General features: G+C 48.0%; 1 protein-coding gene across 7 annotated transcripts in view; it reads left to right on the top strand.

Moving 5' to 3' along the window:
* Positions 1–468: 468 nt before the first annotated feature.
* GALNT6 (polypeptide N-acetylgalactosaminyltransferase 6) overlaps positions 469–8,720 on the top strand; it is a 33,445-nt gene continuing 25,193 nt past the window's right edge. For 3 of the 7 annotated variants that reach the window (XM_036251276.1, XM_036251269.1, XM_036251275.1), the window contains exons 1-2: positions 469–545; positions 6,501–6,609. The gene's annotated coding sequence lies outside the window, so the exon portion shown is untranslated. Of the gene's footprint in view, positions 546–2,277; positions 3,209–4,230; positions 4,794–5,676; positions 6,638–8,720 lie in introns of those variants that run through there. The other 4 variants (XM_036251274.1, XM_036251273.1, XM_036251272.1 and 1 more) reach the window with 4 other exon arrangements.

The following is an 8,720-nucleotide window of genomic DNA, read 5'->3' as shown; positions in this document are numbered from 1 at the left end:
CCACCAATGAAAAGCAAACCTGGGACCGAGCCCCGGGCTCCTAACTGCCTGGCCGCGTTTTAAGTCTCCGGCGCCGCCGTCTCCGGCTCTGAAGGCTCCGGAGTCGCCGCCATCCAGTGTGCGGTTCCCTGCGCCACCGTCAGCACCGCTGCCGCCGGTCGTCTTTGGGATGGCTGGCACCCTCCGATCGTTTCTCCGCGCCGGGAGCCTGGCCGCGGAGACTGCCCCTGGGACGGGCTGAGATCTGGAGAAGCTGTTCTCCTGGCAGCGACCAGCAGGCGGAGGGGAGATGCATGGGTGGGGGTGGGGGAGCCCCCACCCGCCCCGGCCTCCGGGCCGCCCTGGGAGCTGCCGGGCCGGGCGTGGCGCGGCCAGCAGCGGGGCTGCAGGGCACCGCGGGGGGCCGCCGGCACCTGGCCTGGGAGGGGCACGGAGGACGCGCCCGGCCTCGCAGGCCCGGCCCCGGCCCCGCCCTCCAGGACGTCCCGTCGGAAAACCCGTGAGCTGCTCAGCGGCGCGGCTGCGGCTCTGCCTCGGCGCGACAGGTAAGCGGCAGAAGCAGCCCGCGGTCCTCACTGGCCCCTGCGACTCTCCCCTACCTCTGCGACCCTCCCCCTGGCTTGGAACCAGAGCTGTCCTCCTCGGGACTTCCCTCCAGTCTCCCGCTTCTGCCAAGTCCTTGCTCTCTGCCGACCTTCTCCCCCTCTTCCTCCTCGCCATCCCCCACAGTAAAATGAAGAGGTGGGCCAGGCTGGCCCCAATCTGTCCTGGTGGACTCTAGCTCCTCCCTCCGTAGGAACCCCTCCACCTTTGCGCCTTACTGAAAGGGTGGATGAAAGAAAGGCTCAGACCTCTGTGGCTCGTAGGGGTGGGTTGGGGGAGGGACAAGCCATAACACTTCCTTCGGGGCTCTACACTCTTTCCTTCGCCCACTCGTGCAGCCGCCTCTTCCCCTGTGTGCCCAGTCTCTCCGTTTGGGCCACCCCATGTGCCCCGCTACAGAAAATCTTTCAGAAAGGTTCCCTCCCGCTAGTGTCAGGATGCTCCTTAGCAGAAGGGGCAAGCCAAAACATGCCTCCTAGTGGGGTCCATCTCGGATGCCCTCCCTCGGGAGGCTTGAGCCTTTTGCAGATGGGAGCTGTGTGGTGTTATGGGAGTCTGATGCGTGTTCATGACTGTGACTGTCACCAACTTCCCATTTCCCTGTCATTTGTTCCAAACCCCAGGCTAACCAAAAGGAGAAACAGTTTGCTACTTGCCCCCAGAACCAGTTGTCCCAGAACCTCCACAGAGGGTAGGACAGAGCTCTCCTGTGCGGGGGTGAGAGTGGGGGATGGAGTGGGTTCTGTTTGCCATTAAAGCTCAGAACAGACCCCTTCTATTGGCCAACAACCCATAGCAACAATCCCAGGGAGGTTTTTGATGCTGTGCTCTCAACACACCCTCAGACCCACTGAGCTTGGTTAACAACTCTGGACACACCAAGGAACCTAGGGCTTGTGTTCATTTTACCAGAGATGTGTGTACACTACTCAGGCCCTATTCTCCTTACAGACAGATCTGCTGTGTCCCTACCCATCACAAGAAAGGTAAAAAGAATGAAAAAGGAAATTCATGTGATGAATATTACGCTCTAAGATGAGGGTACTACTGCTTCCAATTATCCCGCAGAAGTCAGTACCATTGCATGTACTTCCCTAGCTCCTGTTCCTCAGAAATGCCATGCACTTTAAGTATCCAGAGGCAACACTTTCAAGGGCACCAGGACAGAAAACAGGGCAGAACTGTCAAACGGAAAAGGTAGTCTGGATACTGGACTGCTCAAGATGGCCTCATCCTTGGTAATCACTGCCCACAGTTGAAAGGACAGCTGACTCCCACCCATAGCAATATAGAAGAACTCAGGTATGAAAGGGGAGGCCCTGATACATGTCAGATGCCCTCTGAGATCAGAAACATCTTAGTCCAAGTTCAGGAGAAATCTGGACAGGAAATATGACCATGGGCTTGGTCCATGTAGCCAGTGCCTAGAACAGAAGTTGGGAATAGGAAGGGTAGTTAACCCTAGTGCTGAGGGCCTCTCAGTTTGAGAAAGCAGTGGGTATAATGGAGGCAGGCAACCGACAGCCCCGTCGCTGTCTAATCTTGGCCAAAACACACAAACACTCCCTGGGTGGGGAGCAAATGAGAAGGTGTATATGAAAGAGCTTTAGCAAAGCTCCAAGCACCAGCCAAATGCAAGGCAGTGTGGTGTCATGGTTTAGGCAGTGAGTGGGCTTTGGGGAAACATGGGCCTGCCTTTGCTACTTCTTAGCTATGTGACTTTGATCAAGTTACTTCACCTACCTGTGCTTCTGTTTCCTTCTGTGTAAAATGTGGAAGATAACTGTTACTTGACTTGATATGGTATGTACTAATTGAAAAAGTGGTGGTATTGTCTTAAACCTCCTCTGGCTCTCACAGACATATTCCTACATCTCCAGCTCTGGAAGTGAAGCTGAAGACCAGAGTAGGTGTCTGTGCACAAGAGGGACCCAGTGAATGGCTGGGCCAAAGACTTGGGTGAACCCAGCTCTTCATACAGCCCTCTGCTCCTCTCTGGGAAAGCCCAAAATGTCTGTTCTCATTTGATGGGAATGAGAGTAAGGTTTTGAATAAAAGAAAGGTCAAGTGCAGGGCAGTGACTGTCTCGATGTCAAGCTCAATGCTGTAATTGTGCTATGTAAAAGGCTTGTACCGTGAACAAGGATAGCTTCAGTCTGGGGATTAAAAGGACTGTTAGAAGACTCTTTTGTGGCACGTAGGAGCCCTGTGGGGTCAGGTGGTTCTCCTATACCCTGTGCAACCTGGTCCTGAGCCCTACATAGAGATTTGAAGGAAGGAAGAAACCAAATCACTCTCAGCTCTACATCTGACACATAACAGAGAACAAAGGACAGACAAATGTGATAACCAGTGATGGTGAGGAGTAAACAGGAAGCACATTGTCTAGGCCATGTAGAAACTTGCAGTCAAATGGTGCTAAAGAAATGAATATGGCTATTCTGATTGTGAAAGGGAGAGGGAGGCCTGAGGCGAAGGAGGCGGCAGGCAGCTTCTGCTTATCCTCCAGATGTTGGGTGATAAAGGCACATTCTCAGAGGAAGGTTTTGAGTAGAGAGGAAGAGGAGGATCCAGGAGGCAGGGAATGAATCAGCAGAATTTGGCAGTAGGTATGGGGTGAACCTGAAATTGAGAAGGGATTTAAAACTACACACCTGGGAGTGGGGCAGGGGCAGAGGTCGTTTCTAGGATCTCAATGCTACAGGCTGCAATGGGGAAATTGGGAACACTGGCTAGGTTAAGGGATAGGGCACAGACCCTGAGTTCAGGATGTGGCATGTTGAATATGTGGTGGCCCTAAGTAGAAGGCCTACAGCCAGGAGCAGACTGTGGGATGAGAAGAGATGGAAATATTTCAGTTCTGCCCTCTCCCATCACCCCTACCCCAGTCTGGAGACCAGTCCAAGCTTCAGGAACACCTCTCCTCTTAAACCCCTCTCATCACCACCACTCTCCCCCACCCCCAAATGACATGATAAGACCCAATTCAAGTTCCTGTTTTTGCCTTCCCTCAAACCCAGCCTGTCACCAAGGTTTAGGAAGTCCCACCTCATGCCCACCTAAGGTTTCTCCTTCATCCCTGCTTTCCTAGGGACCAGCAGTCTCAACACTTAGTTTGAGTACAGTTGCTTGCCCCTGCCCCACCTGTCAGGGCCTGGGAGTAAAGCCAGTGAAAACCCGTGAGCTAGCTGTTGAACTTCCTCTTTGGTTACGTATATTTTTATTTTCGGGGACTTTTAAAAATTTGTAATAAAATCAACAGATATTTGCTGAGTGCCTGCTATATATATGCCAAGCACTGTTCTGGGTATATAGTGTGAGCAAAGTTGGATAGTTTATTTCAATTGAAAATCTATGTTTGGGTAATTTAAGCTTAAAATGCAAACATAAAAGGAACCTAGATATGCTGGGGAAAGAACTTGATAGACTAGCTACAGAAATAATTTTCAGTGTGTCTTTCTGGGAAAATAAGCCACCATAACTGAAATGTCTTAAAGGTGTAATTATAGAGAAAAGTGAAAACCTCCCAGCATTCTGTAATCAGAAGGGTCAGAGTTGGGAGGAGGGGTTTGAAGGAGATCATTTGCTACTTTGTTAAAGCATGAGAACAGAGGAAGTGAAATGAGTGCTGTGTTTGATGGTAAGGAAGAAAGCAGCCTCTTGGCCCCTTCCCCTCACTAGTAGCTTGAAAGCGACCTGGCCTCTTCCCCTCACTAGCAGCTTGAAAGCGACCTGTCCCCTCCCCAACATGATGTCCATCTCCACACACCTGCACCCTGGGTGAGAGTGGCGACAGTCATCTCTTTTCTAAGAAACCTATAATTGAGCCTTAGTCTGACTAACTTGAACAAACATCCCTGGGGTGGTGTCTTACTTCCTGGCTGCCACGTCCTCCGTACTCCGGAGGTGAACAGCTCAGCTGATAAACAGAAAAAAAAACTTTGTTACAAAGAAGCCACCTGGCCAGCAAGGGTGTGTTCTGTGTGGTTTACCCTGGCTTTCATAAAAGCTGAAACTTTGCTTGGGTCTTCCAGTTTGGGCATCTTTAAAGCATTTGTACCCCTGAGTGGGAGTTGGGGTGGGAAGGTGGTCTGAGAGTGAAGTTAGGACACTCAGGAAAACAGCCCTGCCCCAGGCTCAGGAGAGCAACACCCAGTCTCCAAACTCTGCAGGGGACCTCCAAGCAGTAGGTAAGATACAGGAACAGAGCAGTGGCCTGGGAGTTAGGAGACTGCCATCTGTTCCTGGGAGCCACATGCTGTGTGACAATAGAGAAGTCAGCTAACCACTCTGGCCTCACCTGTAAAACGAGGGTGCTGGACTCACAGACAGACCTAGTCAAAGTGGCACACTAATGCTTAACAACAGAATACCATGTAACCCAATGTTTGTTGGAATAAGTGCATTCAAAACTGTCTTCATCTGATTTAACAAGAGTTTATGGAGTACTTCCTATATACTAAACTTATGCTAGACTTTGCAAGTGATAAAGAAGTGAAAACAACTTGGCCTCTCTGGTCTAGGAGTTCACAGAGGTGTGAGAGAGAACAGGCCCCTCCCACACGGGGAAGGCTGTGACTGGTCCAGGGTAGAAGTATAAACAGTCTGCTAAGGGGCTTATTGGAGGAGGCTAGGAAGTAAAATGGAGGGATTGGAATGTGTCATTAGCTTTTAGATTTTTATGACTGGACCAAAGTAAGAAAGACATTTTACAACAAAATTTCATACTCACTTAACATGTGACAGGGTATCTCAAAAGTCTTAGGGCAGTTTTACACTTAAATCACATCAGAAGTATGAATTTTACAAACTAACAACAACAAAAAAACCCCACACAATTTGAAAATGTAGTAATATCCCTTTTTTTTACCTTTATGAATTTTGAATAACAAATTTTCTATTTAAGTTTGTATCAGGAAGTGTTTATCATCAGTGGATTGTGACAAATACTAAAATAAGAATGCATTCAGAATTTATAATACTCAAAAAGATAAAAGAAATTTAAATCAAACTTTCAAATGATGTTCTTTGAAAGTCTGTAGTGTTTCTGTTTCTGAAGTTATTAAAGCTTAAAACTGCACTATGTATAATAACAAATGAAATTTTAACAAAACAATGCCTACATTACATGTGACATACTTTGGTATTTTCTTTTTTGTCCTGTTCCAGTTCTGATCTTTTTAAAAGTTTTTTCATGCTGATTTGCAACAATTTTGATTTATTTCATAATCCTATAGTGGTTTACAATCAGCGATTTGATAGACACTGAGCTGGGTGAAGGCTCAGTTCCCTTAGACCAGTGGGAGAAGGTGAATTTTTGTTTTGGCATCATCTCATTACTGAAACCAAGATGGTCCGATGTGTTGAAAATCTCAAGAGTGGCTGGAGGAAAACGGATTGGGAATGAATGCTCAGCATCAACAGAAAGGGAATGAGTGGATGACGGCTGTGGGCACACTGGCCACTATACTTCGTTTGGTGGCCATACAGTGGGAACCAAAGGTGAAGAAGGATCCTGTGAAGCCCTTGCACTTGACAAAGTACCACATACAAGAGGGGCTATTCCTTCAGCAAGGCTGGTGGAGCGGTGATCTCCCTGACCTTGCTAACCACACTCCAGAGAGCAGGAATCCTTAATCCCAGTCTTCTGCCTTGCTCCTTCCATCAGATAATGTGTCTCTTCTAAGGACTCTTCCTATCGCCTGCATGCTGAGCAAACAAACTAGACTGAGTCCCTTACTGCCAAGGCTAATCACGGGTGTCTCCTTTCATTTCAGGATGTGGTTAGTATCTTGAGGAATTGCAGGCTCCATAGAGAAAGTCTTAGACTGCCAGGTTGCATTGAGAGAACACATGCCTGATAAGGGCTCAATTTAACCCTAGGTCTCTTTCTCTAGGGGAAATAAAGGATTAAAGGCCTACCCCACAACGCAATGCCAGGAAGAAGGAGTTGAAGTGACCTGGGTGATTCTGAGCAACTCGGTCGGGGAGGCCTTCCTGGAGGAGGTGAGTCTTGAGCACTTCGCAGCAGCTGGTAACTAACCTATTACTACACCTTTGTTTCTAATTGTGCTCCCTCTTTTCTTGCTCTTGTGGCAAGGTAACAGAAAATACCAGGGAAGTGCAGCCTGCAGGACAGTTCAACACTGTCGTGGCAAACACTTCCCCATTTTGTGGGGCTCTGTTTGTGCTTAGCTGAGGGGGTTTCAGGAGTTAGGAGATGTCTAGCTCAAGCAGAACTCCTTGGGCTGGCCCAGCATAGCTCAGCCTCTGGTGAAGGAAACTGCCACTACCCCGAGTTCCCATTTCTTCCTTGAAGCCTTTTTCAAGCTCATGGAGAACTCTACCTTTTCAACTTGACACTTACTGTCTCTGCTAATGTTTTAATTTTGTAAATTTTTGACTAGGTAATATAATCAGGTTCAAAGTACAAAAGGGTATTTAGTGAAAGATCTTTTTTCTGCTCCTGTCCCCTCCCTGGACAGGTGCTACATGGACTCAGTGGTACTAGTTCATGTTCTCCAGCTAGATTCTAAAATCCCATGGGAAAGCAATTGTCTCATACCTCTGTGCCCCAGCTAGAGTGAACTGTTTCACCTTTCACCTACGGGAGGTTTTCTAGCACCATATTCTCCCTCCTCCATCAGCAATGCTGCTATCTTGGGTGAGACGCCCAAGCCCCTCTTAACTGGCCATCCAGCTGCCAGTCAGGTCTGTCTCCTAGATACCCTCCACCAGCTATCATATTGTTCTTCCTGTCATGCTGGGCTCCCCACTGATCCTGTATTGCTCCTCATACCTCAGGTCAACAGGCAAACTCCTTGTCATGATGATTTGGTGGTAGCTGCCTCTCTAGACCCATCCTCTGCTACTTTGATCAGACTTCATATTCCCACCACCCAGTCTACTTGCTGTTCTTTGACTGGCTATGCTGTCTGCTGCCTCTAGGCCTGTGTGTGCTCACTTCTCCTGGCCAACTCCAACTTGTGGGTTAGTGCTCAGCCCAAACTCCTGCCCCTCAGGACCTCTTCACAAATATCACCCTCCCCCGCTTGCTGAGTTCCCTGTATCCTGTCTCCCTCAGCACCCAAGAGTGCCTCTCTTATGCCATCTTCTCACTGATGGATCTCTGTTTAAAATCTGACTGCCCCAGTTGACTGCACGCTCCTTGAAGATTGGGCTCGCTCATCTCTTCCCCATCTAGCAGAGTACCTGGCATACAGCAGATACTCCATCAGTACTGGCAAAATGAACACATCTCTTCCATCTCCAAGACGACATCTAATACAAAATAGACACTCAAAAAGATTTCCTTTTATTTGACTTTTGATGCTTCTGCTGAGTCTGATGCTATAAAAGAAAACCACCTGTCTCTCCCAGCCCAAAGTGTCCCATGCACCCCCTTGAGATCATATTCCCCAGATCCAAGTGACCCTGAATACCAGGCTTCTCCACAGGCAGGAACTTGTGTGTTTAGGTAAACTCCTTGTAACGGCATTAAATAGCTCAACTGAAGTTACTCTTAAGCAAGGCATGCCACGGGGTAATGAGTGTGGCTTTGGCCGAGGACCAGGTGCTTGAGGAAAAATCCTGGAAAGCTGAGCAGAAATTTATTAATTATAATAGTAGAAATAATTGATACCGTTTATTGAGGGCTTAGTATGTGCTCACACTCTGCCGAGGATTTTACCTACATTATCTCTGATTTAATCATCACCACAACCCTGTGAGTTAAGTATTAGTTACCCCCACTTTATGAGGAAATTGAGGCTTAGAGAGATTAAGTAATTAGTCCAAGGGTACCACAGCCACTAATGATAAATACATACTTTTTCAGATTTTACTGTGTGCAGAGACTACTAAGCTTTTTCCATAGTTATTTATTGAACTTATTAATCCTTCTAACAACCCTAGGAGGTAGGTGCTATTATTACTAGAAGGGGCAGAACTTGGCTCTGTGCCCAGGTCTATTGCTGTGAACATCTGGTGCCTAACAAGGGAGCCTTATGTTTCCAGATCTCTCCACAGAATGCTGTTTTGTTTTGTTTTGTTTCGTTTTGTTTTGTTTTGTTTTGTTCATCCTCATCTGAGGATTTTTCCATTGATTTTTAGAGAGT

The sequence above is a fragment of the Molossus molossus genome, unplaced genomic scaffold (assembly GCF_014108415.1).
Source record: "Molossus molossus isolate mMolMol1 unplaced genomic scaffold, mMolMol1.p scaffold_m16_p_10, whole genome shotgun sequence".
NCBI lineage: Eukaryota > Metazoa > Chordata > Mammalia > Chiroptera > Molossidae > Molossus > Molossus molossus.
The sequence above is the reverse complement of the archived record's forward strand: the minus strand, read 5'-3'. Positions and strand labels throughout refer to the sequence as shown.